At 45.6% G+C, this 12,762-nt stretch overlaps 1 protein-coding gene across 2 annotated transcripts in view; it reads right to left on the bottom strand.

Moving 5' to 3' along the window:
- RAMP3 (receptor activity modifying protein 3) overlaps window positions 1–12,762 on the bottom strand; it is a 1,283,291-nt gene that overhangs the window by 603,113 nt on the left and 667,416 nt on the right. The gene's annotated exons all lie outside the window — the stretch shown is intronic.

The following is a 12,762-nucleotide window of genomic DNA, read 5'->3' on the forward strand; positions in this document are numbered from 1 at the left end:
TTAAAATGACTTCTGTTTTCCCATAATTTCTTTTTTATTTACTTCACAGATCAATTGATCATTAGTGTCATTCCTTTTGTGTTGTCAGCTATTCTGATTAATGAACGCTCTCGAAGATCAATATTTCAAATGCATCCGGGTATATTGAGAATTGCTTTTTTTCTTTCCTCACCTGTGTGAGTCTGTGAGCATTTCAACGTTAACAGTTTAGTTGTACAAAATGACGTTTGCCTTATAGGCGCTACACCATAGACAAGTTGGACACTTACGCTAGTGAAAATCTAGATGTTATTATCTTAGTTTCTTCTATCCATGACTACACAGTGTCAGGGCTTCGGCGGATTTCAAACCAGCTCTGAGCTGGTGTGAAATCCACCAAGAATTCGCGCTAATACTGCCGGCGGGAAATCCGCCAGCGGTATGAGCGCGAAATTTCCCCATTGAGCCCAATGGGGAATGGGGCATTCCTGAATGGGCTCAATGAGGAATGGGGATTTCCAAGTCCGCCCAACTCGTGTATCCGCGCTTTTAGCGCCGGGGGCTATGGTGGTCGCACTAATAGCCCCCGCCCTAATAGCGCCACCGCTACCGCCGAGGTCGTGATGAGGCCCTATGTGAATAAGACTGAACCAACTGCATAAAGTCTTAGTTCGGGACCCAGAAACACAGCTCAGTGTCCACGAACCTGAGGGAGAAAATATAAAAAAGAGGGCTGATCTATTTATGAAAACATACCCCTCACTTCCTTACTAATCCTACTAAGTTTTCTGTGCTGATTAATATCAACTTAGATACTTGTGGGTGTCATTACCCTAGTAAGGCAGGGTCATTGTAAATGTCAGATTATGCATTGTTTTTTTAGGTGTTTCCATAATGCCCATATTTTTATGTTTTGTATATATTGATTAAAATATGTTTCATATGTGTATCTCTTTCTAAGTAAATTATGACAGCCAGTGTTTGGTGTTAAGTATGGACTATTATACCTTGTGCGTGGGAAGAGGGTTAGCTGTTTTCTGTAGAATTTGTGTATGCTATTGACAATTTGTACTCCTCCACACAGCCCCCCAAAAAAGAGGACTACCTAGCACTGTATGAATATACCCTGCTTTTCAGCACGGCTTTTTTGTTTTTGACTTAGGATTCACTGCTACTTATTAGATTTGTCACAGAAATATGTTTAGCTCTTTTCCAGAGCTCTTGCAGCAGTATGTAAATAGACATTGGTGCCAGTAAGCTGCTTTGTGATACAGAAAGAGTTCCTCATGTTCAAATATCTATTATAATGTCAGCCATTTTGTAGAAGCTAGTGAACATGTATAATGTGACAAAGTCATCTGTGTTTCCAGTGGGAGGTACTGGGGAACTCTGGGGGCAAATGGAAGCACCCACTTTGTGATGCTGTGACCCACGGAGGATGTTAAATAGGCGATCCCCACAACACGTTATGTCATCCCTTGTGCAGGGAGGAGCACATACACTCCTATACAGGTATATTTCATGCAGCTCAAAGAAGAGGATCCCACGTCCAGAGTTTGGTTCAGTGACTCCAATGACTACCTCAGAGCAGAAATTCACAGAAATTCTGTCATAGGAGAGCTCTCCCATATATAAGAGACAAGCAGGTGAGTTGCTGAGTCCACTTAAACACACTTGTATGGGTCAGGAGTGAAAACTCAATGCAAAACGCATCATGGAGCATGAACGGGAACCAAATGAAGATACTTTGGACATTAGCAAAACCCAAGGGAAAGAAAGACCACGCAGACACTGAAAGCTGGGCAATTAATGTAGCTGCAAACAAGAAAGTCGGAACGCGAGATCAGAGGGGCATCATTACACACATGCCCAGTTCCAACATGGCAGATAGGGTTTTTGGCATATGTAATCCAATATTTAGTTCACACCTCTGATTAAATGGGATTTAAGGTTATATACATAGGGAAAAGGTGGTACAATTATGAGAAAACCTATCGCAAGATTAGACACTAGATCAGACACTAATGGTGAAACTGACCCAAAAATCAGAGCACTCGTGGGAGCAATAAATCCTTTAGAAAATGTATAAAACAGGTGCAAACCTCCTGCCTGAACTCCTATGTAGAAAGCGAGTTATGGTATAGTGATTGGACAAAGAGGAGTGAAGGGAGAAGCAGAGAAATGGCATTGGCCAAGGCAATAAGACCAATTCATAAGAACAAGAAGTTGGCAAAACAAATGAGCCATATTGTATTCAAGGCCAGATTACAGGCAGAAAATAGACCTAGGAGCCTGATAGCAACTGGCCCAAGGGGTTGCTTGAAGTCAGGCGTAAATTGTGGAAGTTGAGAACATCTAGCTGGAGCTACCCCCTTGATAGTAGTGGAATCCACAGGGTCATCAGTTCTACTGAAGTAGCGTGCAAACTCGGGCAACCTTGTACAGGGGGTAGGAAAATCCTGTCATAAAGACTTAGGTAGGCTGCAGAATTCCTATGCAGATGTACAGAGAAGAACCCATAGGCAAAAGGGATAGGATACAGGCTTGCCTGCTGTATGTTTCACGGCCAACACCAGCCAAGGAAAGAAGCGGGAGCAGGGTCACCTTATGAAGAAAAATGCAAAGACAAAGAGGACGATAACAGTAAACAGCAAGACGTGGTCTGGGGCACCTACTGGGGCACCGATGTGAGTGACTTGTGGAACACTCCCCTGGGCAGATGGCCAGCAAATTCAGTATTAGTCTAAATATTGAACTCAGGCATTAGATTATTTTAGAGTAGGTTCACACATAGTTCAATTTATCCTGCTTGCATCCCACTGTTACCTTAGAAGAGGGTTGTCCAAATCCAGTCCTGAAGTTCCAGAAACATGCCTGATTTTCAGGATACCCCTCATTAATATTCATGAGAGCAATTTGCATACAACGATTCTAAATGTGTGCAAATTCATCCTCGTGAATATTAATGAGGGATGTCCAGAAAACCCATTAGGTTTCCTGTAAGAGGATTCAATTCAGCACTACAGCTAAGTTAACGCCTAGTCTAGAATACTGAATGAAAACCCTTATTGATATATCTTTAGGTCCAGTTCATGCGTTCTGGATGACTACCCCTGTATAACACCCCTCTCTTGGAATCCCCCTGACCCCACTGAGCCAAGAAGTAGTTCGGTTTTGCAAGTTAAAAAGGTTTATTTGATAATTTAAAATATATATATATATATCACACTTTATAATAAATTAATAATTGAATAGCACACTTAATCTGATATGATAAAGATCAACAACGGAGAATCTGGCACTAGCACACTTCTTATAATCACTAACGAGTTGACATGAAATGGATAAGGTAGCACACAGGTGAATAGGAACAAAAGAAGAAGGTGGTACAAAATGCTTTATAGAGTTCAAATGGATGCAAGGTTGAATGAATGAAATGCAGTATAGAAATACTCAATATGATTTCAACCAAACAATGTAATCACTTTTCTCTGGCAATCCCCTCCCCCCCTTGATGCAAGGCAAGGAAATGGAAGGAAAACACACAGTTCTCAGAAATGCAATCAATGTAAATCAGTTCACCCCAGCAAGCTTAGACAACAGAAGTTTAAAACACAGGCAAATGCTTTTATATGTGCTAGCAATGGATGAGAAATATGCCGGAAATGCTTTTAATTCCCTTTCAGAGGTTCAGGGTGAGTGGTATCTAGTTAATATTAGTCCAGGCTCACACTAGCAATGATCAGGGATAGTTAGCAGGTTAAACGAATTTCTGGCAAATGGAAGACAAGCAGCAGCAGTTTTTACATGTGAAGAAATTTGCAAATCGCGGCAAAATTCGCGGATGCGCCGAGCGCTATTACAGAGGAACCACAAGGACTATCTCTATCGTTTTGGGGTCCTAGGAAAGCCTAGGATCTCAGCTTCAAAATGAAAGTTACTGCAAGTCTCTAGCACAAACGGTTGCGGAGATATGAACGATTGAATAAAGGTCGTTTTTCAGATTTGAAATTTTAAACGCACACTTTTTCAGCTTTAAAAATGATGGCAGGATAACACAATTGCTAAGCTACAGTTCTACTTAGGTTAAATAGATTGAATTAGATGAATTTAAACTAAGAGATTGGTTCTACACAGTTCTGCTGGGTACTCACACTATATTCTTGAATTAAATGGGCCTCGTCACGGATCTGGTCAGGGTTTTAAACTGGACTCTGGTCTGGTCTGGCCTCTGCACTTCACAGTGATCTGGGTCAGCTCTCTCTGCTGGTCTGGGTCTCTCTGGGTACAGCACTGCTTTCTCTCTCTGGTCTGGTCTCTAGTTTGGCTTTCTGGAGGTTTGATGGAGGTAAAGTATGGATTTTTCCGGCAGAGCGTCCCGCTGCAGATGGAATTCAAGGTCCCTATCTGTCCTGTCTGTCTGCTTTTATGTGTTTAGAATGTGGGTGTGTTCTAGCATCACTGACCCTACCTCTCTCTCCGCTTCTAATTGGTCAAACTTCCATTTATCATTTGATTGGGGAATGAACTGTGAGTCAGAGGGATGTCATTTTATGGCTTGCAGATAGGACACTCCTCTGTCAGATTGCACATATTCTATATTTGATAATAAAAGACATATTTCACAGTTACACAGTTGCTTGAAATTACATATACATGGTGTGGCTGAATTTAGCCATATCTCTGTCCAAATCTGCTGTTTCTAAGAGCTTGCATTCAGAAATGGCACATATTTCACTTTTTAACTGATTTTTCAATTTCTGACATTGACCCAACTTTACATACATGTGTGCAGGGAGTATGGACATTAACAGAAGAAGTTTCAGATTTTTAACATGCATACAGTTAGAGTAATATCCATTTTTCCGCTAAAACCCCCCTGAACATACCACCGGGTCGAAAAACCTCTTAAAATGTGGGCAGAAAAATCACAAGAATTATGGTATCATTTATAAAATTTTCACATGTCCGCTCTATGAATGATCCATCTTTTTAAAGTTATGTTCTGGCTCCAAAGGGGTGTGGTTTTCTCTCAGCACAAGGTAGAAATACTGGTTAATCCAGTTCTGCCAAGCCAGCTTGCTCTCACAGGCAGTGCCCCTCCCAGCTCCTGCCAAGAGGAAGCTACATTTTACGACTGCGTAATAAAACCTTTGCCTGAGTGAAGAGGGCTTTGTTCACTCTCCTGCAGAGCACAGGTAATTCAATTATCAGATAGATGGCATATCCTTAGTGTGGGCAGCAAAAGGAAGGTTGGCCTGGGAACACAGTGGTGACTCAAGTTTCACTCCTGATGGGGGTAGCTGCCAAGCAAAATCAAGTTCCTTAAGCCAGACCTTCAGCTAACTGGCAGGTTTTTTTGTTGCTTTTTAACTTAACTTGCAATTTTACACATGCAGCTAGGATGCTGAGTCTAAGTGCAAAACTATGACATTTCAACAGTTACAAAGGCATGTGATATCAAACATAGGTCACTCATTTAATCTAACATTTTCGATTTTAGTGTCTTTAAATCCAGTGCAACTTAAACTGCTGACTCCATAGCTCAGCCAGTTTTGTTATAAGCATTGTTCTGGGCTCTTCATTTCCCAGATTTGGTAGGCACACAAAACTCCATTCTACCAAATGTCTGCTAGTGTTCAGTGAATATTTTGCACATATTGCAATGTTTGAAATAGGCACTTTGGCTTGCCTTCAGAGAAACACAGGGTGGTTTTAAACTGCCGGCTTTTGGATAGTGGTGAGTACTGGTACTGCACCCATTTTTGGGATTTAAGAAAATGAATTCCCAACAATTCTAGGTTGCATTTGGCAATCAGCATTGCCATTCCCAATGGTTTCAGACTACTGTGTGGGTAGTCCAATGGTGGTTTTAGGCAGTGTCCTTCTGTGCCCATAACATCGGCAAAAATGAGTGGCAGCCTATTCTTCATGCATTTCCCTGTGCATTTTCTGGGAAGCTCTGGCCATCATGAGGTTTTCCATGTCAGTACTGCACAGTTTTGAGGTAGGGCTCGGATGCATGGGTAAATACATCCCACAAGCCCCCCTCTTGCGATGGCCATTCTATTTCACGAATGGGACCCGCAAGATCTGGGATGTAGTTCTCCTCTTCTTCCGATAAATGGCACAGTTCAGCATCTTTTCCTCCATCCGGTCGGATCGATCGGTTCTCCTCGCCGGTCCTGATGGGAGTATTGGGCGGTCCACTGGGCCCATTGGATCTTCGTTCCTGGTCTCCGGATCGCCCTCCTTGGCCCGTCTCCAGGTTTTCTTTCTCCTAGGACGACAAAGGAAGAGCGGCAATACCTACTCATAGACGTTTTTCCACCACTGTTGAGATAGTGGGGCAGCATATGCATTTCATCATAATGAAACATTACATTCTTATTTTGAAAAAAAGAACAGTATAACTAAGAGACAGTTTCATGCAAATCACAATATTTTAGAGACTAGATGTGGTATGTTTTATGGTTGGAACAGAATTAGTCTGAGACAGTACCCGCTAGGATTCCAGAGGATTCCTCCAGTTGTTGCAGAGTGTGCCTGGGATGGCAACACTTCAACTGGTTTATGTGTACCCACTTGTCTTCCCCCTCTGCCGAACCGCCTTTGGGGATGTGGATTTTGTAGGCCACAGGTGAGATCTTGTCGATGATCTCAAAGGGTCCTTTCCATGTAGGCAAAAATTTGCGCTGCTTGGCCTGGTTCCTTTGGAAGTTGTATAGATAGACCCGGTCTCCCACCTGATATTCCTTCCTGGAAGTTTTCAGGTCATAATGGGTCTTCATGCTATCAGCTGATCTTTCTAGATTCCGCTGAGCATAAGCAAAAGCATGTTGGAGGTGTTTCCTTAAATTCTCTACATACTCATGAGTAGTGGAGGCATTTATCAGTGTCTGCTCTTGGGTCCTGTAGAGCAAATGCTGAGGAAGCACCATCTTGCGCCCAGTCATCAACTCAAATGGTGACATTTTGGTTGCAGATGAAGGGGTAGATCTGATAGCCATTAGGACCAGAGGTAATCGGATATCCCAACTTGGCCCAGAATCTGCCACAAACTTCTTTAATATGCTCACAATTGTCCGGTTATATCTCTCTACTGCCCCAGAAGAAGCTGGTCTATAAGCAATATGCAGCTTTCTCTTGACCCCCAGTATCTCCCACATCTTTGTCATTACTTCACTGGTGAAGTGGCTACCTCTGTCTGACTCAATCCTTTGAGGTAGACCAAAACGGGAAAAGATGTGGTTAATCATCAAGGCAGCTGCAGTTTCTGCCTTGCAATTTGGGGCTGGGAGACATTCCACCCACTTGGTAAACAAGCATGTCACAGTCAACATGTACTTATTCCCCCTAGCCGAGCGAATCACAGGGCCTACAAAGTCGATTTGTAAATCTGACCATGGCAGGGTCATCCCCCTCTTTTGTAAAGGCGCCCGGTGTGTGAGGGATGTCGGCTGAAATTGTGCACACACAAGACAACCCTTCAAATATTGGTTGAGGTCCTGGCCCATGTGTGGCCAGTATGCAACCTCTCTTAAGATTTCCAGTGTTGTGTGAAACCCCCTATGACCGGCGGTGGCCGCATCATGGGCGTGACTTAACATCAGGCTTCGGAATGAGGTAGGAACCACCCACTGATCGTGGCCAGCCTTGGATTTCCTTACCAACAAACCGTCTTGGATTCGGAACATTTTTGGACATTTCATCAACACTCTTAGGTCCTCTTTCCCAATGTAATCGGTATCCGTCAGGGGAAGGTTTTCAGGGTCTTCAAGCTGCTGGTAAAATTTACCAATAATTGGATCCCCCTTCTGAGCAGTAATCAAATCAGCATCAGGGGTCTCCTTACTCCATTGTGCAATTGAAAGGTCGTTGTGAGCATTTGTCTGGGACCTAGTGATGGCAGTGACCTGGATTTCCCCCAACAGGGACTCAATCTCAATTAGATCCCCTTGGATGGCCCCGGTTTTGGCCAGCTGATCAGCTACGTCATTTCCAGTTTTGTCTGGTCCCTCTACTTTGGAATGACCCTTAATCTTCTTCCAATAGATGGTCATCCCATTCGATGTGACCAGATCATCAATGTTTTGGATCAACTTCCCATGTTTCAAGGGTTTGTTGTTAGCACATAACATGCCTCTGGTTTTCCAATTAACCAGGTGCTCCACGAACCCGTTCCGTACATAATCCGAATCTGTGATTATGACCAGTTCGTGGAGTTGATGCTGGACAGCAGTGAGGATGGCCTGATGCACAGCCATCAATTCTGCCACCTGACTACTTCGAGGACCAATTTTGTATCCAGCGGAGGGTTCTGGGGACTCATTCACCCATGCATTCCCTACGCCAGCCACCAGTTCTTTCTCCCCGTTGTTGTCAACATGGTAAGAGCATCCATCCACATACACAGTGGGCATTCCCTCACACTTGTCTTCTTCAAAGACTTTGTGGGGGGAATTAAGGTATGCCTCCATGTTGTCCTTTATTTTTAGACTTTCGTCCTCGAGACAGTTTTCTCTGGCACAATCATGCAAGTCAGCCAGACCTTGCGCGAGGGGACTCTTCTTGTTTTGGCCATATCTGACCTCCACAGGAAAGCCTTGCATTGACAGAATCCAGGAAGTAATTCGGGAATTACTCACATTTCCGGCCCGGATTCTGTCACTTGGGAGATATTGCAGAGGCTGGTGTGGAGTCTCCACTATGATGTGTTCCCCCTGGATAAACGGGCGGTAATTCTTCAATGCCCACACCGTTGCCAGGAGTGCCTTCTCACAATCGTTGAATTTTTCCTCCACAGAGGATAAAGTTTTGCTCGCATAGGAGATTACTTTATTGACCTTGTCATGCTTTTGGTATAATACTGCCGTCAAGCACGTATCAGAGAACCCCGTCTCCAGGAAGAACTCCTTGTTTCTGACAGGGTAAGCTAGGCAAGGCGCTTGTGAGAGGCTTCTTTTGAGTTGTTTTACCGCCTCGGCTTGTTCTGGACCCCATTCCCACTTGACCCCCCCCTTCAGGAGATGAATCAGGGGTCTGGTGATCTCTGCGTAGCCCTCAATGAACTTTCTGCTGTAATTAGTCAGTCCAAGGAGGCTCCTTAGTTCCCGCAGAGTTGTGGGGTCTTTCAGTTTCTGAAGTGCTTCCACTTTCTTTTCCTGGGGACAGAGACCCTGAGGAGTAATCTCATGCCCCAAGAAATTAACACGGGTTCTACACCACTGTGCTTTCTGAAAGGAAAGTTTTGCTCCGGCAGCCCTCAACTGTGTCAGAACATAACGGATCTCCGCTATGTGTTCCTCCACAGATGAACTTTTGATGAGGACATCATCTACATACGCCAGGTTACCCCTCGCACCCAGGTCAGGCATGGCCTTATGTAGGAAAATGTTGAATTCATTGCCGGAGTTGAGGTATCCGAAGGGAGTCCGGGTCCATGTGTACTGCTGGCCCCCAAAGGTAAAAGCCAGCTTGTATTGGTCCTCCCTACTGACAGGCACAGTCCAGTATCCATTGGTCAGGTCTATTGCAGTGAATACCTGTGACCCCTGGATCTGGGCCAGCCCTTGGTCAATGTAGGGCAGAGGCCATCGGGAAGTATGGACCCGTTTGTTGAGCTCCCTAAGGTCGGCGCAGAGTCTCCACTGGCCGTTTGGCTTCAATATTCCCAGCACCGGATTATTGAAGGTGCTGTGGACTGGACGGATTATTCCCCGGGACTCAAGGTTCTTAATTATTTCAGTAAGGGACTCCATTGATGCGAGAGGCAAGCGATATTGCTTCACAAACACTGGAGTCATGCCAGGGTCCGTGGGGATTGTGGTTGTGTGGATGTCGGTGCGACCACAGTCATATGAGTCTGCCGCAAAGAGATCTTGGAAATCCAAGAAAACTTGTTTCAACTTTCGCTTTTGTTCCAGAGTCACACAGGCATCAGCTAGGTTGACTCTCTCTTCCACCATCTGCCTGAAGCCTGGAAAGACTTCTGGTTTGGCTATCTCCGCGGCCTCCTCCAGCTGGGTGGAGAAGTCCCTGGTCAGAGTGCTGATTTGGACCGGAGGCTTCAGGTGGGCAAGGCATCCCTCATGGACCTGGAAAATCACCTCATCCCTCCTGAAGTCACAAGTCACATCTTCCTTACCATAAGGGCAGGAAGTGTACACCAGGAAGTTCCCCCCATGCCGGGTAAAAATCCTGTCTGGTGTTGTATTGTCCTCACTGTCACTGTCAAAACAGTCCTTGGGGATTGGTCCTAACAGTTCATTTAATAAGTCGATGGAAAAATGTCGGTCATCAACCGCCATTCCAATGATGGTGCCTGCGGCTAGAGTAATACTCTTTAAGTCGCTGTTATCCACCTCTATTAGAATGGTGTCATGTTCTATGTTGACTAATGGTGTTGGGTTTACCCCCAACCCTTGCTGTTGGAGAGAAGCATTTAGATGTATGTAAGCATCAGGGTTTTTCAACTCTTGTCCCCTTTTAACTTTCACTTCCAGGGAGAATTGTCGGGTCCTTTCTGGGATGGTGACTTCCTCTTTAACCTGAATTTCAACTGCATAAGGTAGCAATTGAGCTGACCTAAATGCTTTTTCTGGATCATCAAAGCCCATGGGATTATCCGCTAATCGGGACCAAGCTTTGAAGTTTATTAGGTCCAAACTAATGGCAAAGCGATTGAGAATGTCACTGCCTAAGTAAAAGGCGGCAGGGACGTCTCGCACGACCCAACAATTGTGGACTATGCTCTTGTTGCCAATGGAGATTTTGAGCATACACCTGCTTGGCAGGAGATGTTTGGAATTAGGTGCTTCCAGGTCCATTTCCCATTTGTCTATCAGTTTGAAGGTGGGAATGGCTGGATCTTTTGGGAGTTGGCGAAACATGGCTTCGCTGATGAAGCTCTTACCGTTGTTCACACACACTCGAGCGAGAACAGAGTCCTTCCCATCATTTAACTGAACAGGGATGAACAACTGCTCTCCAATTTGCTGAATATCAGCCAGGCTCTGAGCTGATTTCACATCTTTCTGGACTATAGGAGTGGGAGTTTCTGATTGTGGATTAGTATAGAATTTCAGAGTGTTTCCTTCCAGCGTGGAATACCACTTTAGACTGGAAGGAAGGTTGATTTTCAGAAATAGAGAGGACCCCCCATCACCCGTCTGTTGTCCTACTGCTATTACTGTCACGTCTGGAGTTTGGTTGTTCTGGAAGTGAAATTCTACTTGGTCAGATTTTTGTTCAACCATGTGGCAGGTGCCGTTTAAACTAACATGGTTGACACTCTGTTTTAATTTTATTGGTCGGCTAGTCTGGGTCCAGAGGACCCTGTTTACGCAATCTATTAGGGGTGACAACCTTCTCAGGAGGTCATTCCCTAGTAAACAAGGGGTGCCCTCTGGGGTCACAACTATGACCGGGTGTTTCAACTTATGTCGCCCAATTTTAATGTCCAAGTCTGCAGTCCCCTCAACGGGAATTTCCTTCCCGTCAAAGTTCTGTAGTTGTCCCGGAAGAGAGGGGAGAGGAATTTGGTAATTCTCTCCCCTTCCTGCATTCAGTTCGTCAAAGGCCCTTCTGGACAGAAGGGTAGCTTGAGATCCAGTGTCCACCAGTGCCGAGATTGTACCCTGCCCCTGTACTTGTACCGGGGCATAATATCTTCCCTCCTTCTCCTCAAGGGGGCACAGGTAATGTACATTTTTGGACAACTGGTGGGCTAACTTTCTGGTTTTGGACATTGCTAGCGAAGAGATTTGGGCAGAATTCTGTGGAGAGTCTTGGGAATCTGAAAGAAACAGTTGGCAACTGGAGATCAGAGCCATTGTGGGTTCCCCTGGTTCCGGTTCTGGGCCGCCCCCCCCTTTTTGGAGGCAGTCCCCAGGATGGGTTTGAACCAGGGGATTTTCTTGCTGTTGGTTCTGGGATGAGATGGTGGGCGGCGGTAGCTCAGTCTCCACATCTCCCCAGTCTGGATTTGCATCCCTAGGGACCCATTTTTCTTTGGGGGGAGTTCCCCCCTCTCTGAAGGAGAAGATCCTTTTCCCAGGATCCTCTGAGGATCCCTCTCCCTCAAATTGGAAGATCTGTACCTCCTCCTCAAACTGAGTCTGTTTGGGTCTTTTGTTTCTCCTACCCCCCCTCTGCTCCTTAGGAGGCAGACTTTCAGGGGCAAGAGATTTTGTTTCCGGTTCCTGGGTTTCCAGGGGCTGTTTACAAGTGAGGAAAGAAGCTTCCTCCAAGGCTTTACACCCCCCTTCCCTTTGTGCCTCCTCCCTGGGAACCGGTGAGTTATCGGGGTGCTGCCCCCGTCATTGTTCTGGAGCACCAGGTCCAGAGTTGGGTGCGTTCTGCGCCGGCACGCCCATCTGAGGGTTCTGCTGAGCCCTCAGTATGTGACCCAGATCCCGCGCCATGTTTTGAACCTGGCGCTCTAACTGGGAAACCCGCTCAGGCTGATACGGGGTCCTGTTTTCTCCCCTGGGCTGATCCCGGGAAGGGTAGCTGTCCCTCCTCTGGTAATACCCCGGGTTGGGAAGATTTGGGTACCCCTCCACCCTTGGCCTCCCCTCTCCCGGATTCAGTGGTCTGGGCTCAGGGAATTGGGGAAAGAAGGATGGATGGTTTTGGGGCTGAAAGTCAGGTGGATATCTGGGGAAAAAGTTCTGCCCAGGGTTTGGTAAATTTCTGCCCTCCTGTGGGAAGCTTGGAGGGAAGTTCCCTGGGTTAGGTGCTTGGCTGGATCCCCCCCCTTGGGCTGGAGGAGTCCACACA

The sequence above is a fragment of the Ambystoma mexicanum genome, chromosome 5p (assembly GCF_040938575.1).
Source record: "Ambystoma mexicanum isolate Mex_15411 chromosome 5p, UKY_AmexF1_1, whole genome shotgun sequence".
In the NCBI taxonomy this organism is placed as follows: Eukaryota; Metazoa; Chordata; class Amphibia; order Caudata; family Ambystomatidae; genus Ambystoma; species Ambystoma mexicanum.